General features: G+C 41.2%; 1 protein-coding gene across 5 annotated transcripts in view; it reads left to right on the top strand.

Annotated features, from left to right (window-relative positions):
- Positions 1-24,381, top strand: part of sema6cb (semaphorin 6Cb) — a 181,663-nt gene that overhangs the window by 15,999 nt on the left and 141,283 nt on the right. For 4 of the 5 annotated variants that reach the window (XM_015949872.3, XM_070551014.1, XM_015949870.3 and 1 more), the window contains 2 exons: positions 17,480-17,548; positions 17,919-17,976. The gene's annotated coding sequence lies outside the window, so the exon portion shown is untranslated. The remainder of the gene's footprint in view (positions 1-17,479; positions 17,549-17,918; positions 17,977-24,381) is intronic. The other variant, XM_070551013.1, reaches the window with a different exon arrangement.

Here is a 24,381-nt window from a genome sequence, read left to right as displayed (position 1 = left end):
TTAACCCCAAATTGAACAAGTTTACCTAGATTTTAAAAAGCAGCTCAGATGATGAAACTGCTACTATGATACTTTTACTTATATTTGTAATAAATCCTTTTCAAGTGGCACAGTCCCAGAACAAATGAAAATAGCCAGAGTTATTCCTATTTATAAAAGTGGTGATAAATTATTAGCTTGTAACTATAGACCTATCTTTTTACTGCCACAGTTTTCAAAGATACTTGAGAAACTTTTTTTAATTAGATTTGAAGCATTTACCAACAAGTTTGATCTTTTAAACGACCATCAGTATGGGTTTAGGAAGAATCGTTCAACCTCATTAGCAGTTATGGATTTGGTAGAGCAGATTGCAACAGCAGTGGATCAAAAACTTCATGTAGTGGCTGTCTTGATTGACTTGAGTAAGGCATTTGATACAATTGATCACACATACCTGCTCAAGAAATGTGAATACTATGGTCTTCGTGGTAAAACCAATCAATGGCTTGAAAGTTATTTAAGCAGTAGATTTCAATATGTTATTTCGTTATGTTAATGATATAGATTCACAGCTTGAAAGAGTAATATGTGGTGTACCGCAAGGCTTAGTGCTAGGACCGAAATTATTCAACCTATACCTGAACGACATCTTTTCTGTATCGTCTCGGTTAAAATTTATTATGTTTGCAGATGATACAAATTTCATTTGTATGGGAAAAGATATGAGTAAATTATTACAAGAGGTTGAAAATGAATTGGGTTCAGTTAAAAAATGGTTTGATTACAACAAGCTATCACTAAATGAAAATAAAACCAAATTTATGATATTTTCAGGGAACAGGGACAATGACGGTGCTAAGCTGTATTTAAATGGAGTCCCAATTGAGCAAGTATATGAAACTAAAATCCTCGGTGTGATTATTGATAGTAAACTCAGTTGGAAACCACATATTGAATATATCAAACGGCAAGTGTCTAAATCTATTGCTATACTTTATAAAACTAGTGATGTACTAAATAAAAAAGCCTTGTTTTTTATTTATAGCTCTTTAGTTATGCCTTATTTGTCTTACTGTGCAGAGGTTTGGGGAAATGCAGGTAAAACGTGTGTTGAGACTTTATTTAAATTACAAAAAAAGGCGATTAGAATAGTGAATAAATTGGGATACCTCGAACCAACCCATAATCTATTTAGTCAAACTAAAACGCTAAAATTAGGAGATATTATTAAAGTAAAAATCTTAGAGATTCTTCATAAAGTAGTTAACAATAATATCCCAAGTTGCATAAAAGTTTATTTCAAACCAAGAGATGATCATTATAATCTCAGAGGTGTATTTATGTTTGAATGTGTAAAAGCCAGAACTAATGTGAAATCAAGATGTGTTTCCGTTGTTGGTGTGAAATTGTGGAATGAGTTAGATGATGATTTGAAGAAATGTACTTCTTTACTAAAGTTTAAAGCAGGTGTAAAGTGTCACATATTTACAGGGTATGAAAAGTATGTATGGACATTAATGAATTTTCATTGTGGTTATTTATATTGGGGAAAATAAAAGAAATGTATATTGGTTGTGTATCTTAGTTGGAAAATAGGGTAGGCTAAAATAAGCATTGCTTCTGCCTATTCCTTTTTTGGTTTAATTTCAAGTTGTTAACATTGTTGTTTTGTTTGAAAAGAAAAAATTTATGTTAATGCTATAAACCAAAATAAAGACCGAAAGAAAGAAAAGAAAGAAAGATTCTGATAACAAGCTAACAAATTGAACTAGCTCCTCTAAGATAACCGGCTAGCAGAGCTTCTGACTGACAGTTTATGTACAGCAGCAAATCAACTATCCTGATTAACAAGGTTATAAAAGCTCATAAATGAAAAATCACCGATGTGTGGGGGAACTTTTCCAGGCCCTCTTTAGCAGGGTGGAACTGGGAGGAGAGTGCTGTAGCCTTTTAGCGGGAAGCCAACCGGAGCCTGGGACTAACATCACCACCCGGTGGAACACTAGCGACATGAAGGTGTGTTGGTTCACCGGCACGTGTCGGAGTCAGCCCGGTAAAAATGATTAACGACACCGAGCGGACTCACGTTCACGTTTGAAAGCACTGATTCCAGAAACCTCAGCACAAAGTGCGTTCGTTGCTCTGAGCCAGCATGACGAACAAGGGAACGGCGCCGCTAATGTTTGGGTGTTGCTTTCCAAAAGGGTCTACGTAGGGGGCGGGCGTATTACGTGAACGGACCCATCTGATTGGCCGCATATTAGAAGGGCTACAATTGATTGGTCAAGTAATACTTCCGCGTAAAAAACAGAGCTGGTTTACAAAAAGTTGATGTATGACACAGATGGAAATGTTTGAACCAAACATTTATCGCCGTTTTTGACATGCTTTGCGATGGGCCTATCGCACGTCCTGTTATCGCGATGACGATAATTTTTCGATATATTGTGCAGCCCTACTGGAAAGAATTGTTCTAAAATAAAATGTTTTATTTTATTTTAATTACCTTAAAAGACTCAAAGTCTCTTTTTACACTTTATATTTATTTAATCAGGATCGTTGTCAAGTCGACGCCAGAAACAATGAAACACAACTTGAATATCAGATGAACAACAAGGCTTTATTCAACCGGCATTCATACAAGTTATCAATCATGAACGAAACATTTCTCTTACCGTTGCTTATGGGTGGAGAGCTGAACACCCCAGTTAGAAAACGTAATCCATGATAGGTGAAGAACTGAACACATGTAATCCATGAACCTCGTCAGGTAGAATCCAACAAGCAGCTCTAACAGCTCTGAGCTCTGCTCTGCTCCTTATACATTCCCTGATGTGCGTGCAAAGCTGCACACCTCCACCAGGATTACCTTGATTACATCCTCATGATCACATTATGTTCGGCTCTACCATGATTACCCTTGATTATATCATGATAAGTGTGATTGACAAACAGTAGTGATCAATAACTTGTATAAAGCAATTATACAACAGATGACAAGTTCATTTTTATTACATTCCACTCTTGAACTTTTCATCTAATTTATGTAACATCATGGATCCATCACCATTTCCCCATCAAAACCAACGTCATTTATAACATACCTTGTAGTTCCACTTTAATTTTCATCGTAGTCTTTGCATTATTACCCAATTTATTTCTCTTCTTAATCGAATAACATACCAACAAATAATAAGATTACACAATGTTAGAATGCTGATTATAATTAATGCTGCAATCATAAGTGGAATTAGCACTTTATTAGCGGTACTCGACATGCCTGTAAATATATCCCACCAATGATGAGCGGAAGCCTGTTCAATCAATGTAGCAACATGTTTTATTTCCCCTTGTGCCACAAGAGTAGACACCATGAGCCTGGAAAGGTTGGACCTATGAGAGTCAATCAATTTTGCCACTTCAGTGGAACCATCCAATGCGCATTTGAATTGTTCCAGTGAGAGTGTCCAAGGGGAGTGTAAAACCTCCCATTGTATCTTAGTCAGCCGACTAGATACAGTGTAATTACTCAACCAATAGGTCACGTTATTCCATTCCCACATATGTATACCCTTGAGACAACCTGAAAAGGGAACTGAAGGTACCTGTGGGGAATTGGTCATTGTAGCCACGCATAAGGTGTTAGGACCCACCTGCCAAAACTGTTCCTCTGGGGGTGTGACCGTCCAATCACAGAGTACGACCCTTGAATCAGTGAAACATGGATTGCTATGTCCTTTTACCAATGGGCAGGCTAAACCCTTATCAGTCTCATCACAGTGTTTTACTTCATATGTTCGATTTGTTTTAACATCCCACCACTCTCCACTAACATGGAGATACCAAAACCCTTTAGTGGTTATCACCGGCAGTATCTGATATCTACACACAGTCATTACTGATGTCATATTATACTGATCCCAGTATCCAGTACACATAGATTTATTACAAATCGTCATTTCTGCATGTAGCTGTAGCCATAATGAACTACTGATGTTCCATAATGTTCGCCATGCATGATAGTTATTACTCATTACCTGTATTTGAAACCTATTTCTCTGTGTCTCAGCATGAATAGTCTGCAAGGAACAGACTGTCCAATTACCTATGTGTGACAAATTATGCAATGCATCATAAGTTTCATTCCAAAGCTTTAGATTCCATTTAAATACACTTTTCCACACATCACTTCCTTCTAACTGACTAGATACAGTCGAAGGCATCCATCTTGCAGTCTTGGTGACAGCTTGTGCGGTGTATTCTCCAGTGTTGGACAGCATAGTTCGTGTCACCTCATTGTCTGCTGTGTTAGCCAGACCATACAAAGTTCCAGTTCCTCCTAGCACGGTGTCATACCATGCTCGCCTCCTCCTGTTACAAGGCGGAATAGGAGGGAATTTCACAGTCCATCGCACATATTCGGCTACCCTTATTTGTCCCATTTGTTGACAAGTGTGAACCAGGGGAGCTACAGCTGTCTGCGTAGCTCTAGCTGTGTCGGGCAGCACCCAGAATATGTACAAATAGGCGTATCCTCCTGTGATTACAGTTCCATTCCTGATCCGGAAATCGCGATCAACCTTCATACTCCAATTTGTGCCATTTTGTATGCAAGTACCATTCCCCTGATGGTATGCACAGATGCGCGCTGCAGAATTAAAGGTTACTGTTGATCCTTGAACCAACACCCCCGGGCTGATCACCCTTCCTCGGATTTTAAGACATCCTCTGCACCGGTACATCTTACCGGTAGATGTTAGGTTTCCCAAGTAGCAAGCGTCATTTGCTCTGCATGTGAATGTGCCTTGAGTGCGGTTGGACATACTGCTAACCAATTCCAGATGGCCCATGACCCCTTCTTCCAACACTTGTCCTTCCGTGAGCCCCCAACAGAAATGTGCCCTCAGTGCGATGACAGCGAGGACATGGAGGACGATGACCAAACATCCGACACCACCAGGTCCGCGGAGCCCATCCATCGCCTCGACAAGGGTTCAATCCTTTTGTAGGGGAAGGGGACCCAGTCAACCACCGTCACTCAGACACCCGCCTATGGGATACATACAAAACTGCAGATAGAATGACAAGCATTAATTTTCTCTCCTGTAACATTTGTTTATCGGAATATTAATCCATTTTTCCTCTCCGGGGAACAATACACTTACCACAGCATCTTTTCCCTGTGCAATAATCTCTCCAGCTCTGGGAGGACCATTGAGCTGCTCCACCCACACTTTTGCCCCCGCAGTAAAGTCTGATGATCCAAACCCAGTTTCACCCCTCTGAGTGATAGTGGTAGGTTTAGTAATCTCTTCAACTTTGGACATTACACACCGTTTGATTACTAACTGAGCTATCTTGTCTCCTTTTTCCAGTACCAACGGTTCTTTACCTGTATGCTGACACACCACACCTATTTCCCCTTGATAGTCTGAGTCTATTACCCCAGCTAAAATGGTTAGACCCCTCAAAGCTAAACCACTTCTTGGACACACATGAGCATAAGTTCCTGGTGGACATTGAATTCCCAATCCTGTTTTTACCACTGTCACTTTATTGGTTACTAAAGTGATGCTTTCCAAGATTTTAAGATCTAATCCCACAGAGCCCGCAGTTGCTCTAACAGGGAGTTCTGCCTCAGAAGTTAGTTTCCACATTCGTATAGGAGGGTCAGTAGAAGTTGTTTCCCTTCCTGCCCTGGCAACCATTAGCATCAGTGGAGTAACTCCATCCCCCACGGGTCTGTTATTTAACTGATGTACTGCCCTAGTCAGATTTTCTCTCCATTTGTCCAAAGAATTAGTAACCGATAGTTTCCTTAGTTTCTCTTTCAGTAACCCATTCATTCTCTCAATGAGTCCACTAGCTTTCGGGTGATATGCTACATGATAGATCCATTCTACCGCGTTGTTCTCTGCCCATTCTTTGATCTTATTTCCAGTGAAATGGGTACCATTATCAGTCTGAACCTGCAAAGGTAGTCCATAATAGGTCTCTATTAATGACAGACATTTCAATGTAGCCTCCTGATTGGCGTTATGACACGGATGCACCACCAGTACCCCTGACACCGTATCCACGGCTGTGCATGCATACTTACAGTTTTTACTTTTTGGCAATGGTCCAATGAAATCAATCTGCCAACACTGTCCCGCTTGTTTACCTCGATGTATCTGTCCCTGTATATGTCGAGGGATTCTCTTTTTCTGATGTTGACAAGGTTCACAATCTTCTATGGCAGTTTTAATATCATCAATGATGAGATCTATTCCTCTGTCCCTCGCCCATTTCAATGTTCCCTGCACACCCCAATGTCCAGCAGTAACGTGAGCCCATTTGGCTAATCCAGGACTTGATTGTCTTACAGCCTGAATTTTCACTATCTTATCTACAGTCTGATTATGCAGGGATTCAGGATCATTGTTATTAGTATGAGCATCCACATGTAATACTGACACAGGAATATTTTGGCATTTCTCCCAAATGTCCTTCCATAGGTCAGCTCCCCAAACCTCTTTTGAATGTATCTTCCATTGTGTAGCATGCCAAGTTGGCATCCAAGTTAACATTCCTTGGGCTACTGACCAGGAGTCAGTATAAATACTTACTCCCTGCACCCCAGCCGCCATTATTACCATGTGTACTGCTTTCAACTCCGCCCATTGACTACTCTTTCCTGTCCCTGTGAGTTCCATAACTTGTTGTGTACTAGGGTTAAATGCCCCAGCCTTCCATTTCCTGGTTCCTGCCACATATTGACAGGAACCATCAGTGAACCAGGCTCGCTCCTGCTGCTCTGGGGTGAGTTCGCTCCATCTTACCCCCAGTTTCACAGGAGAATCCTGGATTGGTTTTACCTCAAAAGGCACTTCATCCATTTCTGGAACGTCTGCCACTTGCTCGTGGAGCATTGATACTCCTTTTTCTCCTGGTTTCATTCTCTCAGAAACATACCACTTCCATTTTATGATGCTAGCCTCTTGAGCTACCCCTATGCGGTGAGTTGTAGGATTGCTCATGACCCAAGTTAGAATGGGTATATGTGTTCTCATCATTACTTCATGCCCCACAGTTTGGGCTTCTGTTTCCAACAAAGCCCAATAACATGCCAACAACTGTTTTTCAAATGGAGTATATCTCTGTCCTGCATCAGGCAATTTCCTAGACCAAAAACCCAAAGGTTTTCTGTACCTATCTTGTTTTTGCCACAAACTCCAGTTAGCATAATCATTTACTGCAGAAACCTGTAACTCCACTGGTCCTGACAACATCTTCCCCAAAGAAACAGCTTGTTGGATGGCCTCTTTAGCTAGTTCAAATGACTGTTGTTGATCAGGCCCCCATTCAAACTGCTCCTTCTTCCGAGTGCATCTGTACAGAGGCTGCAAGATCTGTCCTAAATGAGGTATGTGGTGTCTCCAGAACCCAAACAACCCAATATACCGCTGAGCATCTGTCTTATTCTGTGGTATTGGGAACCGTGCTATTTTCTCTTTAGCTTTAGTTGTTATTTCTCTTTCCCCTCTATTCCAGATAATTCCCAAGAACTTCACTGACTGTGCAGATCCCTGCACTTTCTCTGGATTTATCTCCCATCCATGATTCTTCATATGTGTTATCAGAAGTGGGAGCAATTGCTCAACCTCTTCTTTAGTGTTTCCCTGAATCATGATGTCATCAATGTAGTGTGATAGCAATATGCCTGATGGGATCTTTAAAGTCGACAGATTTTCAGCCACTATCCTATGACAGATTGTGGGTGAATGCAAATACCCTTGTGGTAATCTGGTGAAGGTGTACTGTCTTCCTTCCCATGTAAAGGCAAACTGTTCCATCTTGTCCTCAGGGATAGGTATGGTAAAGAAAGCATTGGCCAAATCTATCACCGCATACCATGTACCAGAGTGATGCTGCACCCTTTCCACAATCGTGATAACATCCGGAACCGCAGACGTTAAAGGAGGAGTATGTTTATTCAGCGCTCTATAATCCACAGTCATTCTCCATGAACCATCTGATTTCTTCACTGGCCATAAGGGATTATTCCACCGTGTGGTGCATGTTTTCAAAACTCCTGCCTCCAGATATTCTTTAATAGTGTCCGTAATTTCTTTCTGACCCCCAGGCAACCGGTATTGTTTTTGTGATACCACCTGTGTTGCTTCAGGAATGGGAAAAGGTGTCATTTTGACCTTGCCTACCAAAATGGTGTGGATTCTGTTTATACCAAAACAAAATCGACCATGTTTCAGATGAAGAGTCATTCCGGCCAATATATCCATTCCAATAATCCATTCCTTTGCAGGAGCCACTACTACACTGTAATTTCTAATAGGTTGATTTCCTATTTTTAAGGGCAAAGTTACTCCCTTTCCTACTAACATCTGCCCCCCAAGTCCAGTCAAAGGTACAATGTTTCCCTTTATTTTATCAGGATTGCCATGAATTACCGAGGCCTCCGCCCCAGTGTCAACCAATGCCATTACTGTCTGTACTGATTTTTTCCAATAAATCTGTAATTCCACATGTGGTCTGATATCATTTATTGACCATCCTGAGGCACTGGCAACAACCCGAGCTTGACCTTCATCCTATTCATCATCATGTTCCCTTCGGTGCTGTTTTTCCTTTCTACGCTTCACTGCCGCCACCTGATAACACTCATCTGAACTCTCCTCCTCTGAAGATTCCTTGGGAGGGGCGGAAGGTTCAGCAGGCTTCGACGCCACCTCCCTGATCACATTCTGCAACATTCCAACCAATTCTGACACAGACATCCTGTCGTCCTTTTCAGGACAATGTCTGAACTGACAATGGACCTTCAGTCCCATTTGGCTGCATTTCTCCATCAATGCATTAGTGGGCAATCCATCAATCTCCTCAAACGGCACTCCCGCTTGTCGCAGTGCCCTCCACAGATCTGTTCTAGAGGGGCCCATTGCCCCCCCTTTACGACCCCTTGAATGTGGATCAATCCTGGGTTTATTTTCAGTTCTAGCTCCCTCTCTCCTCGTCTCAGACCAATCACCCAGCGTGGTGAGTTCGCCAAGACGATCTTTTATCGCGGCAAAAGTCTGGTCTGCCGCGCCAAACAACAAGCTGGTCACCATGGGTTTATAATGTGGTGGGGCATGTCTGATGAGGTGATCTCTAGTTGCCTTAGAGATGTTACAGTCCACCACTCCAGCTCCCCCGTTTCGAGCCACTTGCTCTCTAATAGTGAGTCTGGTGAGCCGCTGAATGGCATCTCTCACTGTCTGCCATTGCCCTTTAATCTCAGACCAGTCCGCCGTGGTAGGATAGATTACATGACATGCCAGAGCATATGCATCCCCCACATTGAAATCTTCATCAGCTGGCAATGCCCGGACTGTAGCCCGGTATTCAGCATTTATCTGTGCATCAGTACTTAATCCTGAAAATCTCATGGCATCACCGGCATCTATGGCTATATCACACGCGCCATCCTCCATAAGGCGATTAAGCCAGGAGTCAGTTGGTTCGCCTGGGCGCTGTTTCAGCTTCCCATTCATGTGATTTAACTCATCTTGTGAATAATCCTCTAGCGTTGTTAGCAGCCTAGGGGCAGGTTGTGGCTGCTGTTGTAACATCCTTCTTATATTACCCGCCTCATCGAGTTCCGGCCGTCCCTGATCATCCACCATATCTACCAGTATTGGTGGAATAATTTGCTGTTCTCGCCGACGCCTAGTAATAGGTCTTTGTTCTGACATCTTTATCCCCTGTAATGATGGATACAAGGGCTGAGGTGGTGGGTCAGGTTTAATCGCCCACTCCTCCTCCTCATCATCCCCCCAAAGATCCCCGTTCCATTTCTCAGGGTCCCAATCTTCACCAACATTCTTTACAAACGCCCGGATCTGAGCAGGACCTGTTCTACGAGGTCGCTTCTTTTCCTTCCTTTGCGCTCGAGACACAAAAGTCAGCGTTTTATCCAAAACATTCTGAGCATGCTTTAGCTCTTTCCCCATCACACACACTCTCTGCTCAAACTCTGAGCATGATTTTCCAACTTCTTCAGCATGGATTTTCTCCTGCGCCGCTCGCTCTCTACAACTGCTCAATTCTAACTCCTGTTTTTTCCATGCTTCTGCAAAAAGCCACATCATATCTCTCACTCCTGCCAGCGGCGCTTTTTCTTTAACTTCTATCCGCGTCAAACGGTCCAGCACCACGGCGGGGCTGACCACTCCATTTAACTCTCCCCACGGCCCAGGGCGTCCACCGCGCTGCCTTAACATATCACCAATGGTTCGGAACTCCTCCGTTTCCCAGCCGGGAATCGGCACGGGAATCGGCACGGGAATCGGCGTTCCCTCCCCAGAAGCACTCGGCTCCTTTTTGCTTCTCCAAAAACACTTCATTGTTGCTGGAATAGCTTGACTGATCCTGTTCGTGACGCCAAAAATGTTCTAAAATAAAATGTTTTATTTTATTTTAATTACCTTAAAAGACTCAAAGTCTCTTTTTACACTTTATATTTATTTAATCAGGATCGTTGTCAAGTCGACGCCAGAAACAATGAAACACAACTTGAATATCAGATGAACAACAAGGCTTTATTCAACCGGCATTCATACAAGTTATCAATCATGAACGAAACATTTCTCTTACCGTTGCTTATGGGTGGAGAGCTGAACACCCCAGTTAGAAAACGTAATCCATGATAGGTGAAGAACTGAACACATGTAATCCATGAACCTCGTCAGGTAGAATCCAACAAGCAGCTCTAACAGCTCTGAGCTCTGCTCTGCTCCTTATACATTCCCTGATGTGCGTGCAAAGCTGCACACCTCCACCAGGATTACCTTGATTACATCCTCATGATCACATTATGTTCGGCTCTACCATGATTACCCTTGATTATATCATGATAAGTGTGATTGACAAACAGTAGTGATCAATAACTTGTATAAAGCAATTATACAACAGATGACAAGTTCATTTTTATTACAAGAATAAACTAAATTAAAATATAAAATAACAAGAGCTAATATAAATAATTAAATAAATTGTAATAAGTTAATTTTGTAAATAGAAAATTATATGAAAGCATAGATGTATAGTAAAAGTATGCAAGTAATTAAAACGGACTATAAAAAATAATTTGTTAAAAGTTAAGCTAAAAAGGTGAGTCTTGAGCCTGCTCTTGAAAACATTCCCTACGGCCCTGGGGTCCTCCGGCAGCTCGTTCCAGAGACGGGGGCCACATGAATGGCTGCCAGCGGAGCACAGAGGCTGCAAAGGTTCATATGGTAAGAGCGATTCTGAGAGATGAGAAGGCCCAAGAACATTAAGACACTTTAAAACCTTTAAAATAATCTTTAATTTTTCTGTTTTCCAGAAATGCACTAGTTATTGATTAAAGGGCAGATAAAGATTCTTGTACACATTGTCAATGAATATTAATAAGTAATCTGATTATCTTGGAAGCTGTGATTTAGTTGGTAAAAAGCACCACACGGAGCCTGTTAATGGAATGATTGCTCCTTAAAAAGGTGCATTGATAGATCTCAGTAAATAAAGGTTTCAAATTAGCCGACAGCAGATTAAGCCAGCGATAATGAATATTGGCTAATTCCAATCACAAACTATTTGATTTGATAAAGCGTGTATTTTTACCAATATGTAATTTTTTTCATTTGCTACACAAACCTTTAGATAACTTACTTTAAGAATAAATAAAAACACACAAAATGTTTGATTTGTACTGACAAGAACTGATATTGGCAGCAGGGCCGTGCAGAGACTTTTGACAGGGCGGGTGCTTAAAGTAAAAAAAAAGGGGGCACTTACAGAGCAAAACTTTTAAACTGATTCACAATCCAACAACTTAGAAAATTCAGATAATGAGACTTTTGTGTTCTAACAACATAATAAAAATGGATCAATTTGTGTCCTTAATGTTATTGTTAATGTTAGTTCATAAATAATTGTTTTAGTTTATAAAGCTGGCTTACAAGTCCTTCTAAAAAAATAGCATATTGTGATAAAGTTCATTATTTTCGGTAATGCACTGATAAACATTAGACTTTCATATATATTAGATTCATTACACACAACTGAAGTAGTGCAAGCCTTTTATTGTTTCTAACATTGATGATTGTGGCATACAGCTCATGAAAACCCAAAATTCCTATCTAAAAAAATTTGCATATCATGAAAAGGTTATCTAAACGAGCTATTAACCTAATAATCTGAATCAACTAATTAACTCTAAACACCTGCAAAAGATTCCTGAGGCTTTTAAAAATCTCCCAGCCTGGTTCATTACTCAAAACCACAATCATAGGTAAAACTGCCAACCTGACTGCTGTCCAGAAGGCCATCATTGACACCCTCAAGCAAGAGGGTAAGACACAGAAAGAAATTTATGAACAAATAGGCTGTTCCCAGAGTGCTGTATCAAGGCACCTCAGTGGGAAGTCTGTGGGAAGGAAAAAGTGTGGTAGAAAACGCTGCACAATGAGAAGATTGTGGAGAAGGACCGATTCCAGACCTTGGGGGACCTGCGGAAGCAGTGGACTGAGTCTGGAGTAGAAACATCCAGAACCACCATGTGCAGGCGTGTGCAGGAAATGGGCTACAGGTCATTAGCCTATTTTCTGACTCAGTCATGCAGCTACCTCACTGCTCCACACACACTAGCCACAGACTCAAACGCACATAAACAAAAGCTCTGATATTAAAATCCACCCAGCTGATTTGAAGCAGGCAGAAAAAAAAATTACAGGTAGATGAACGCTAACTCCTGCCCGCAGGCAAAACACCGGTCTGTTGTCTCCATGGCTGTAAGGTAGAGCAACAGCAGGGACAACCAATTACATGTTAGCATGATGCGGCAGAGCCAATCAGTGAGCTTGTGGGCGGGTCTAAGGCAAAATAGGCTTCAGCTTGAGGCGGCTGCCTCCGCATGGTTCTACTGCCTGATATGTATCACAGTATAACAGTTTTGAATGGTAAAATCTGACGAAAGACCGGAAAAAGGGCACTTCGGACAAAAGGGGCAGGTGCTCAAGCCCCCCCCCCCCCCCCCCCCCCCCGCACGTGCCTGATTGGCAGATTTATTGGTCAGGTCATTTCATCAGATTACCTTGAGCAGCAACACACATTGAACCTAAATTAGCCATAAACTCAGTTTTATCCTTAAACTCACGTGTCAACTTGATTATTCTGGTCTGAAGTCATTCAGGAAACCATCTACAGCATTTATGCTATTATTTATACCTTTGACACAGAAACACACTTCAAAATGACAAAACAATAAAACGCTTAAAAATCTAACAACCCTCTTAAGACAAAGACGAGAAAAAACTATTAAATGCCAAAAAAAAAAAAACGAAAGAAAGAACTAAAAAACACTTGATCAGAGCTATTGAGCAAATGTTACTGCCTCCTAATGGAAGCCACAGGCATTTTAACAAGCAGCAACGTCCCCGCCATGATCTGGGAAGTTTCCTGCAACACGTCCCTCAATCAAAGCTCATCTGATGTGGAAATGAAATGTGTGAGAGGAGAGAGACAGTCTAACCGGTCTGCGCCGAACATGTGCCGGAGACACAGGTCACCCACTGCACCGAGGCAGTCTATTCACCAGGAAGATCTTTTTAATTAGGCTATGTTCTTTTAATTAAGCAGCCAGTGAAACGTCTGTGTCCATTTGTCACCCTGCTTTGCTCGGGCGCAGCCGGGTGAAAATCCCCTCCTTTATCTCCTCGTAGTCACGGAGGTCCCTGCTTCTCATTATATACGTCCTCATTCACTGAAAAGTACTTTTTTCCTTCTTCTTCTTCTTTAAATTAGCATGATAAAAACCCTCAGAGGGGAGGAAGAGCGGTGAAGATCTACTGCAGGACTGCTCATCACACCTGGGTTATTATTATTATAGTGAATGCACCATCAGTTAAACTAACAGCCTGAATTCAGACATTTATCTCCAGTGTCTGAGAATGACTGTCAGGGAGCTCAATGGCAAATTACAGGTTATGTCTTGCTCCATGGTGCCTGGATCCTTCCCTGGTGCAATTATCCAATGCTAATTCAGCCCCCCGTCCAGTTTTCATGCTAGAAAGAAGTTTTCCCAAATGCTTGGATGGAATTTCAGAGTGAATGTGTTCATCTACACACTGGCATTTCCCAGGAAACCCGAGCACGTCCTCGGGACAAGAGGTAGGAAAGTCTCTACCGTGGCTTGTAATTGTGCTCCCAGAGACAGGGTCACATGCAGGTCAGGCCACCTTGAACTCCTCAGCAGGATTTATTGTGTCGGAGGTGGACAGGGTCAGGCCGCACTCCTCCCTTCCACACGAGGTCTCTGTTAGTGTCGGACACGGAGCTCACACTGGCAGCACACCCAGACCTCCGTCGCCGTCTCAGAGTAGAACCCGGAAGGGGTCAGAGGTCTCATGTTAAGGGTCGGGGCATGACCTGAATACTGATTGATTATTCTTGAGCCCATATTGTGGGAGGGGATCAAGCCTCTTACCCTCCCCCCATGGAGAATAAGTGAATTTGGAACAAAGAAAGAGGAAACAGTCGAAGTCCCAGCTTGTTTGACTTCGACCGCTCCACCGTGGTCTGTTTTCACTTTGGCTGAAACAAGATACGAGACCGCATGTTTTCCTTTAGCAAACAGCTGAGTGGAGAAAGGCCAGGAGCGTGCTCTGTTTGTCCTTTCATGGAAGAATGAGGAGGACACACTCCCCAGCTCCCCCGCAAGATTTATTAGTTGTTAAAAAAACACGACCGCGTCGGCCAGTGATGGTTCAATCAATCATTCAATTAGAGTAAACCAAAGTACCTAAAAGGTGACTTACAAGGTAAATTAATTTTCCTTTTTGTTGTAGGAAATGTTTCCCATTGGTGTGAATATTCTCGCCCTGAATTATTGCTAAACCTATGAAATATTTTTGGAACAAATTTATAAAATCCAGCAAAACAGAAGAAAATCACAGAAAAAACTTAAAGGTGTGTTTGAGCCCAAAAAAAATTTTTAATGATTATTTTAGGGCTGCAGCTATCGAATATTTTTGTAATCGAGTGCTCTATCAAATCTTTTATTTATTAATCGAGTACTCTAATAAATTACCCTTTTGTGTTTGTAAACCATTATATCAAATACTGTAGCATGTTATAAAATATGAAAGACCTCTTAAAATGAGCAAGCAGTTGCCAGTTATTATTCAAGTTTTATTCTAAATTAGTTTTCAAAACTTCAGCACTTCAACTTTAATTCACAGTAAAGCCTCTGCAAAAAATAAGTATACAACCTGAGCTGACTTTCCCCTCATGCGAGAATCTACTAGCCCGGCAAGCCAGACAAAAACAAGGAGGATAACTGTTTAAGTAGCGCTGCATTAGCTTCTGATAGAAAATAGATTGTGAAATGCTAGGATTTGAAAATCCTCACATATATATGTCACACTTTAAATTAGCATTCATGGCCTCGCCTATCTTGGCTGATGCCCGCCCACAGGAAGGCTTTTTTCTTTTCGCAGCACAGAGAGAGAGAGAGCAGTGAGTGAAAAGGATTTTGCAACATGGTTAAAAGTGTTCTGTTAGCCAATCAGAAGCAAGGTGTGCGCATATCATTAATAACAATAATGAGCAATGCTGCTGTTTTTAGCCTGCCTCTGCACCAGCAAAGAAGCTTTTTTTAAATGACTCATAAGGCATTGATGTACACTAGAGAACACTGCAAATGTGTTGTTGAATTGGTCACATAATAAGACTCTTGATGCATTTAGTCAGCGTTTGACTCTGAACCCAAACCAGACTGGATTTTTCACCACTGCCAGTTTGTATAGGTGAGTTTACCCAAAGTTGGCCCATCTCTGCTCTTTAATGTTGTGGATAAATGCTGCTGCGGTTGTAGCATGTGGTCAAAGGGATTTTTAAAGCACAAACACAAACTATTAAGTTCATCTAGATGCATTTAGAGGCCATTTTGCCGTCTGGAGACTTTAAAAGCTTCAAAGAGGCAGTTGTGTGAAATCTTTGTTGTCCTGGCACAGGGAATTGTTTTCCATCAGATTATATCTGCCTTTTGATGTTTTTGTGTGTGTTCTTTCTTCATAAACGCGGTACTGTACACAAGCTTTTACTCACCCTAAACTGCTGAAACAAGAAAATCATGTCCACATGCCTAATGGTATCGGGTAAACCTCTGCTGATAAATACAACATGGTTCTGTCTGGGATTTTTACCCTTTATGTCAAAAAGAAGAGGACCGAAGACATAAAGCAGAAAAACAATGTGACAGGCTGGTTCTCCTGTGACCTAAACTGAACCGCCACCAGACAGTGAGCCAGCGGAAGACTCCACAGACCGGGAGGACGTCATCTCTGCAGACCTTGCTTGGCTCTGGAGTTTTAAATCCATCCAGTCAAAACTTCCATCTGCATTTGTCAATTTCTGTGCAGGTTGTTACCTTTTCCATCCCCAGATGGCGTGATGTTGTTTATAGTCTTTATTAAAGAGGTTGTTCACTGATAGGCCTTAAAACTCCCCAACAGCAGAGCGTAGAGAATATTCATTCTTCGATCTTGATGGCCCGGACTTTTGGCCTCATAATGAAAAAAAAGCTGCTTTTTGGTTGGAAAGACATTGATTGGGTTCCTAATGGTTCTTTATTCTCAAATGTGAGGTCTTTCAGGGCAAACCGCAGAATTGTATAACAACTGCCCCCATTACAAGTAGGGGTGGGCATTGTTTGAAAATGAACAGTTCAGATTCCGATTTCAGGCTTGTAGCACAATCCGAGTTTGTTTCTGACCACAAATTCTAAGCTTCCTACTCGCAACCCAAGGTGTATAACTGAATGAGCCTCTTGAATGAGAGGCTAAACGTCTTCATAGGGTCTCTGTGGGCTGCAAAATATGAGTGACAGCTGATCAGCTGGTCTGCAGAGGGCTACAGAGTGCTGTACGATCTGAAATTGGTAAAGTTTCTGCCTCAAGATTCATTGAAACAACTTTAAAAGCAATAGCTTAAAATGTTAAAAACTGTTATGTTGCTTAAAGGGACCGAGATGTTTCCTGCACCACAGACAGGTGGATCAATTGTTGATCATCAGAGGAAAATTGTGGAAAAAAATCAGAAAGTGGAAGAATGCATCATCTTTTTTAGCTCCAGAAATGCTGTTACCGAAACAAGCACTAATTTAATTCCACCTCTTTCTGCAAAAACTGTTTTTTCTTTCTATAATTTGTCCCTGAGAATAAGTAGAAAATTAGACTGTGAATATTTATTTTTCACACTTTTAATACTCTGAATGTCTTTTCAACAGACTGCCCACACTTTCCTTCTATGAACATGTGTTCCACACACACACACACACACACACACACACACACACACACACGGTTTTCACATAATGTGATGGCTGAAGAATAAAATGAAAACTCATCAGGATTAGATGTAGGATATTAAAGTGTTTCCACGTTCTCCGAATATAACTGTAGCTATCTCCTTTTAGGTCTCTGCTCTGGCGAGGTGAAGACTTTCTCTTTCCTGTGATTCTGGAAGCAGATTGCCATAGCAGATGGTGAGCTGAGATGCTATCACTAGATTTGGCTAGTTTGAGCTCTGGGATTTGTTAAAAGATTTTGTTCACTTTTTGCAATAGCAACCTGTTATCATGCAAAGTGTTTTTCCCCAAAAAGAAATTTCTAAGCAAGCAAATTCACATTAAAATGGCTGTATTTTATTTTTTTGGTCATTTTTCAGATCAAAGGTAATAGAACATTTCCAGATACTGGGTAGTCATTGTTATTCATGCTTTGGACTTGCTTTGGAGTTTTGCTGGAAAATAAAGCACGACTGTGTTCAAAGTCTTAAGTTGCATTACAAGCAAGCTACTCTGCATCATGTCTGTGATCCACACATGTAAGATTTGTCTCTTATTTTTCATTCAGATTCACGGACAGCTGCAGCTGAAGCCCAGTTCTTCTCCACGTCCTTGGCTGTTTGGAGGTAAGAGATGCTGTTTGTCTCTAAAATGTGGGATTAAAAAGTAAAGATTAAATAATAAAAAATGCAGCAGAGAAAAATGCCACTTTTTTGTAGACGTTTTCAGAAATGATTAATTTAATGCTTTTCGGATTTCCCTTTTCAAAAAAAAGTCACTGACACGTTTGGAATACTGGTTAATACTGACTACCTCTTTAATTGTTGTATACTGTGTTGTGTCTACCACTAGGGGGCAGTATAGGAGAAGGTAACAGAGAGAAGAAGTGCTTAGAGGAGTTGAAATGGATGCCTGATATTGCTACAAGTGACGCAAGTTTGAATAATTGGAAAAGGAAAAGGAATAATTGGAAAAGGAATTCTTGCCTATTTGTGCTACTTTCAGATACAACAGCCGACCATAACAATTGGCGACTTCAGTGCTTATGCCTGGAACTTTCCTGCTGTGTAGTTTTTATATATTTTTTCCAGGTCAAGGATAAATTGAGCTCACTGAATTGCTTAATTTGAGCAGTAAAAGTACAAAATAAGCCCCAGTGCTGCTAATGTTGAAAATCATTTGAAATGCAGAAAGAGTCTGTATTTAATGGCACCTTGTTGAGTTGGAGATGGGTGTTCATAAAATGCTCATTTATTTGGGTTGTTTGGGATTAGGAGTGGTTTTAGAAATAAGTGTTTCATGTGAAAATATTTTACAAGTTCAAGAGTGGCACAGAAAAGCTTTGTGTCACTCAAAAAAAATAAACACACACACAACAGCACTTTTTTTAAAGGTTACCTCACATTTTAGCACAAACAACAGCAGAACTAATGCATTTTTTTATTTGTTAGAATTTTGGAAAATAAATGTTTTAACGTGGGTCGATTTTTGAAGTAGCTATAATATGTTTGCGTACATTGCTGCATGTTTGTCTTTTCCATATTTAAAGGCAAAATATTTTCAAAATAAAATTACAATGGGCAAAATGCTTAACATATTCTGATAGATCTGCTCAAAAGTCCCGTCCCGTCCCGAATTGATATTTTTGGCCCATTTTCACTACCTAATGTGTGTTTGATCAAAGCGTGACCACCAGGTCCCAGAGCAGAAACATGAAGCACAGCAGACTCTAATCAAAGCAGAAGTTGCATTAATGAGTCAAAACTGTCTATTTTAACTGTTTTTCAGATATTCAGATTTTTTCTTCCTATGTTTAACTGATAACAAAGACGTTTTAGTTCAGAACCACAGAGATTTGCTTATTTCACAGCCCGATTATAATAATTAAAACTCGACAAAGTAATTCAATTTAATAGGCGACTTTTTAGTTGTCAAGCACCAGTATAAGCCCTATTAATGGTATTTTACATAACTGAGTGTTTCAAATAGAATTAAACGTGTTGTTGTTCTTTCGAGAGGGCGCACCTCAGGCTTTCTTCACACCATTTGTCATCAACCTTTTCGGTAAAATGACTAAATATAATAATGTCATGCTTGTGAGCCTAAAAAACACAGACAATCACCCAAAAACTTGACTCTGGCTTTTTTAAGTGAGATGGTGGGACAGCAGAGGACAGGGCCAATGCCAAGATGCCTCATGGGAAGGCTGCAGGCAGATGGTTGGCCAGATGCAGACCTGTTGTGACCTTGAACAATTCAGGAAGTAAAGGTCATAAAATGTGTTAAAATCACGACAACACCGGAGACGATTCAGCAGCAAGAGCTCCTAGGAGATAAAGATACTGACTTCTGGCAGCTTTTATGTTTAAAGATGATTGTTTTAAAACTCAGCCTCTCGTCAGTCATCATTTTGTAGGAGTTTCTGCTATATTTTCCTCAGATTATGATCATTTTTCTGAGCACATTAATATAATATGACTGAAAAGGTCATTGTGTTTAATTTATCGTAATGCTGCAGTGAAAGTTATCAAAGTTTCTGCTCAGGGGTGCACTTTCACCAACCAGACCTGTTAAATTACTGTCATGCTATTCATTAACCTAGATATCTAGACCAACCTTAGCAGTGGCAAAGGATTTAGCTCTGCAGGTTGGTCTAGCCACACTTGTAGCCTCAGCAGGTCTACCGACCTGACCAATCACAGCACTCTAAGCTTGGAGCTGCGACAGAAAAATAGCTAAGATGGCATCAGCCCAAGAAAGGGGCTCATTTGAAATGACTTTGGCTTAAATTTAAACAAGTTAGACTTGGACTTTCTTTGAGGCATGAACAAATAGAGCTACTTAAGCATTTTATTTTTAAAAAGGACGTATTTGCTTCTTCTTCTTGTTCTGGACTGCCCTGTTGATGGATTTCCATACCGTTGAATACTTGACGTTGTTTTTCTGCTTTGATTTGTCCCGTTGCTGGCTGTGCAGAGGTGGTTTGAAAGACAAACGTAGGTTCTGATCCCGACTGGGTTCTTTCTATGGCCAGGCTTTATATTTACGCATATAGGATGGCATACCAGGCTAATATTTCATAGGACCCTCCAACACCAGGAATGGTGCGTATGCTCCCACGTTAAGTCTTAATAAAATAGGTTCCTCACTAGATTGTGTCTGAGGGATCGTTGAAAGAAGTGGAAGTTTACATAGTTGCTGGCAGCAAAGAAACACTCTCATGTCATTACTAGAAGAGCAACACTCCTGATGCAATTCAGGCAGCAGACAGAGGCAAACACCACCATCAGCCTGATATTGTGCAGGCCTCTGGGGCTTTGAACCAAGCAGAAGCAGAGCCATGATCAGAGCTGGGAACTGGATGGAGGTGTGTGTGTGTGTGTGTGTGTGTGTGTGTGTGTGTGTGTGTGTGTGTGTGTGTGTGTGTGTGTGTGTGTGTGTGTGTGTGTGTGTGTGTGTGTGTGTGTGTGTGTGTGTGTGTGTGTGTGTGTGTGTGTGTGTGTGTGTGTGTGTGTGTGTGTGTAAGTGGGGGGAGGGGGATGCTGTGAGAAATAAGAGAAGATAGAGGAGGGTAGAGGTGTCAGGCGTATAATTGGGGTGAGGAGATCTCTGGGGTGGATAGAGGGAAGCTTTATTAAGACGGCTCCAGTCTGATGTGCCGGCATGGCCGCCTCGCTCCTCCTCGCACGCCCACGCCAAACCTCCGCTCTCACAAGAGATTCCGTAACAACAAAGGGATGAAGGCCAAAGTCCTCAAGCTCCTCTCAGTCACAGATAAGACAAAAGACCCCATTATTTAAAACCCACTGATGGGAAGGCAGCAGCCGCATGCAGAAGCTGCCTTCCCTGTTAATATGAGGCCAGTTTTCAGCAGAGGCGCCGTAACTAAAGCTGCACTCTTTAGAGTTTTTGTTATTTAATGTTTTGCTGAAAATGCTTTTACCAGTGATCAAGAGTGTTCTCTCATGATCTGCCTTTCTTTTAAACTAATACCTATGATTTGCATTTGCTCTTTTGATCTGACATTCTCCCGTGCAGGCTTTCATGTTACTGTTATACATCAGCTTTGGCTCGTTGGTGTCTTACTTTAAATATATTTAGATCAGAACGTTTATTAAAGCATTTGCAGCTCAAAGGTTTGAAAAATATTGTCATTGAGCCAGAATAAAGCAGAAACGGGTCTGGTTATGTTGGCTTGTAAGGAAAATGAACTTTCTGGGGTTACTTCCCGTTTGACTGATCCCATAGTCTGATGGTGAGATTAGGAGCTTATTTCCTCCTCCTCTTTCTGCTTTGAATTGCTGCTTTTGAAGGAACCATATCAATAAACCAGTCCTTTGTAGATGCGTGCGAGTATAAAAATGTTTGCCGTCTCACAAAAGCAGATAGATCCCTTGTTTTACCCATTTGTCTTCTACTTTAATGTTTTACCTTTTCTGCACTATTTGAATTTCTTTTATTTTCGATGTAATCATCATGTTTCACATTTCTCATGTACCATTTTCAGCGCCTTGGGCTTCCCGACAGGGGAAGGCGCTTTATAAATAAAGCTTTGATTGATTGATTGATTGAGATATTTTTTGAGTAAGAATTAGTAGCATCCCCTGATCTCCACTGTAAATTGGTTTCTGTGGAAATAATGGAAGAAGGGCTGGAGGTCTGTTGTCGGCTCCTTTAGTAGCTCATTAATCCCTCACAGCTCTGGCTGGAGGCAGAGCAGCTCGCACATACATGGCCCTGGTGGAAAATGGCACTCCTCCTCCCCACAGAGCTTGGCTAGTTCTCCTCCTGGCCCCGACAGGGAGACTGCAGGCCTTTCTAAACCTGGCTGTACTTCAAAGACACAGGGACAGAAAACTGTGAGGAGTTCACCTCAGTTTTCTGTTTAACATTCTGAGGTGACCCAAGTTAACGGTCCCATGGTGACTGTTGGTGCCATGACTGAGATAAAAAAGGATTCATTGGTGATTTCACTAACTAAATATTTTCTTTTTTTTTAATCACAAAAATTTTTTTGCAGAGTAAAACAAAGAAAAAATCTTTGATAAAGACTAAAACCAAGACTGAAATGACATTTTCGTCAATGAAGACAAGAGATGAAAGTTAATGACAAAAACACAATTAGAAGTCCAAAATGAGGTTTTACAAAAATTATTACTTTTCCATCATCACAAGCTTTGAAATAAAATAAGGTTTAATCATCAGAGTCGGAACGGTTTTATTGCCATATGTGCGAGAGATCACAACAGTAGGAAATTGATGCGGTACTTGGTGTAAAAAAAAAAAGTTCAAATAAGAGATCAGCGGGAAGAGGGCTGAAAAAACATCCAGTTGCACACGGGAAAATCCAAGGCTACCTAAATAAGAGAAGTCCCAAACCTGTCCAGGCGGAGTGGAGCTGGCGCCAGTGTGTAAGTGGCACAAGCAACTGGAGTGGGCAGCCCTAGGATTGTCATTTGTGAGTCCCACTGCAGAGGAGAAGAAACTGTTCTTGTGGTAAGAGGTTCTGGTCCAAATAGATCTGAACTTCCTGTCAGATGGGAGCCAGTCAAAAAGAATGTGTCCAGGGTGACAGGTCAGCTGTTATCTGACCTGCTGACCCAATGTCCTGGAGGTGTACAGGTCCTGTACGGAGGGGAGTTTGCAGCCAATGGCCCTCTCAGCAGAATGTACAACACACTCCAGCTTCTTCTTGTCCCTGATGGTAGCTCCAGCATATCACACGGTGATTGAAGAGGTGAGGATGGACTTGACAACTGCGGTGTAGAACTGCCTCATCGACTATGCTGGCTGGTTGAATTTCTTCATCTGCCTCAGGAAGTTCATCCTCTGCCGGGCTTTTTTTTATGACAGAGGTGATGGTCGGCTCCCACTTGAGGTCTTGGTTGATGTTAGTGCCCAGGACGTGAGCACCATCGTGATGGGAGTGTCAGAAAGGGTTATGGAGAGGAGTGGGTGCTGTGTGCTTAGGGTCCACAACAACCTCTGCTGTCTACAGCAAATTTCATGCCAGATTATTGAGGCTACACCAGGATGCCAGCCGTTCGACGTCCATTCTGTAGGCAGACTTATCCCCGTCAGAGACGAGTTCTATGACGGCAGTGTCATCTGCAAACTTGATAGGCTTGACAGACTCGTGGTTGGAGGTACAGCCATTGGTGTACAGGGAGAAGAGCAAAGGGAAAATAGTTCACTTTGTCTGTTTATTAATTTATTAATCAAACTTTTTTCCCATCATGAACTTAATAATTATGTGAGGTTGAAGGCGGCACAGAGCATTAGTCAGGGTTCTCTCGAGGAGAATGTCATTCAGCTGCTGAGACAAATTAAAACATGACATTTTTTTCTATTACTAACTTAAATAGAAGTAGTTGTCATTTAGCACGGAAAATAATTAAAGCTTAAGCATTCATGATTGGAGATATGTGATGGTAGCAACCTAAATTATTTACTATTTCTGTTTTCATTAGAGGGGACCCCGCATATATCAGTGTCGGTTTATATTGGTATCACAAATTAAGAGTTGGACAACATCGGATTTCTGTAAAAAAGCCAATATCAAGCATCCCTACTTAAACTGCAGCCTTCTAAAACAGTCTAGCTGCTGTTAAAATGGATGTTTACATTAGGACTCAATTAGACATAAAAAAATAACTATACTCAGACCTGAAATCCTTAAACCGTTTAAGGAAAATGTTTTCATATATTTGTCCTGTTCTTTATATTCTACTTGAATTTCTATAAAACTGCTCATTCTCTTTACCTATTTATATTAGATTTATTTCCTTTGAAAGCAAGTTTTTATTTAAGCATTTAATTATATTGATGGTTGAAAAGGTTCAGCATTCATACAACCTCGATTACATTAAAGTGTGATTGTTTATTTCCTAATGCCTTCAACATTCAACAGATTCATTTGCTGGTGCAACACTGTAATTACTTTAAGTAGACAACCATCAGCTTATATTAGAAGAACCAAGAAGAAAAACCTGGAGGTTTAATATGGAACAACCAAAGCAAGTACTGAAGTC

The sequence above is a fragment of the Nothobranchius furzeri genome, chromosome 5 (assembly GCF_043380555.1).
Source record: "Nothobranchius furzeri strain GRZ-AD chromosome 5, NfurGRZ-RIMD1, whole genome shotgun sequence".
In the NCBI taxonomy this organism is placed as follows: Eukaryota; Metazoa; Chordata; class Actinopteri; order Cyprinodontiformes; family Nothobranchiidae; genus Nothobranchius; species Nothobranchius furzeri.
This window is presented reverse-complemented; position numbering and strand designations above follow the sequence as displayed.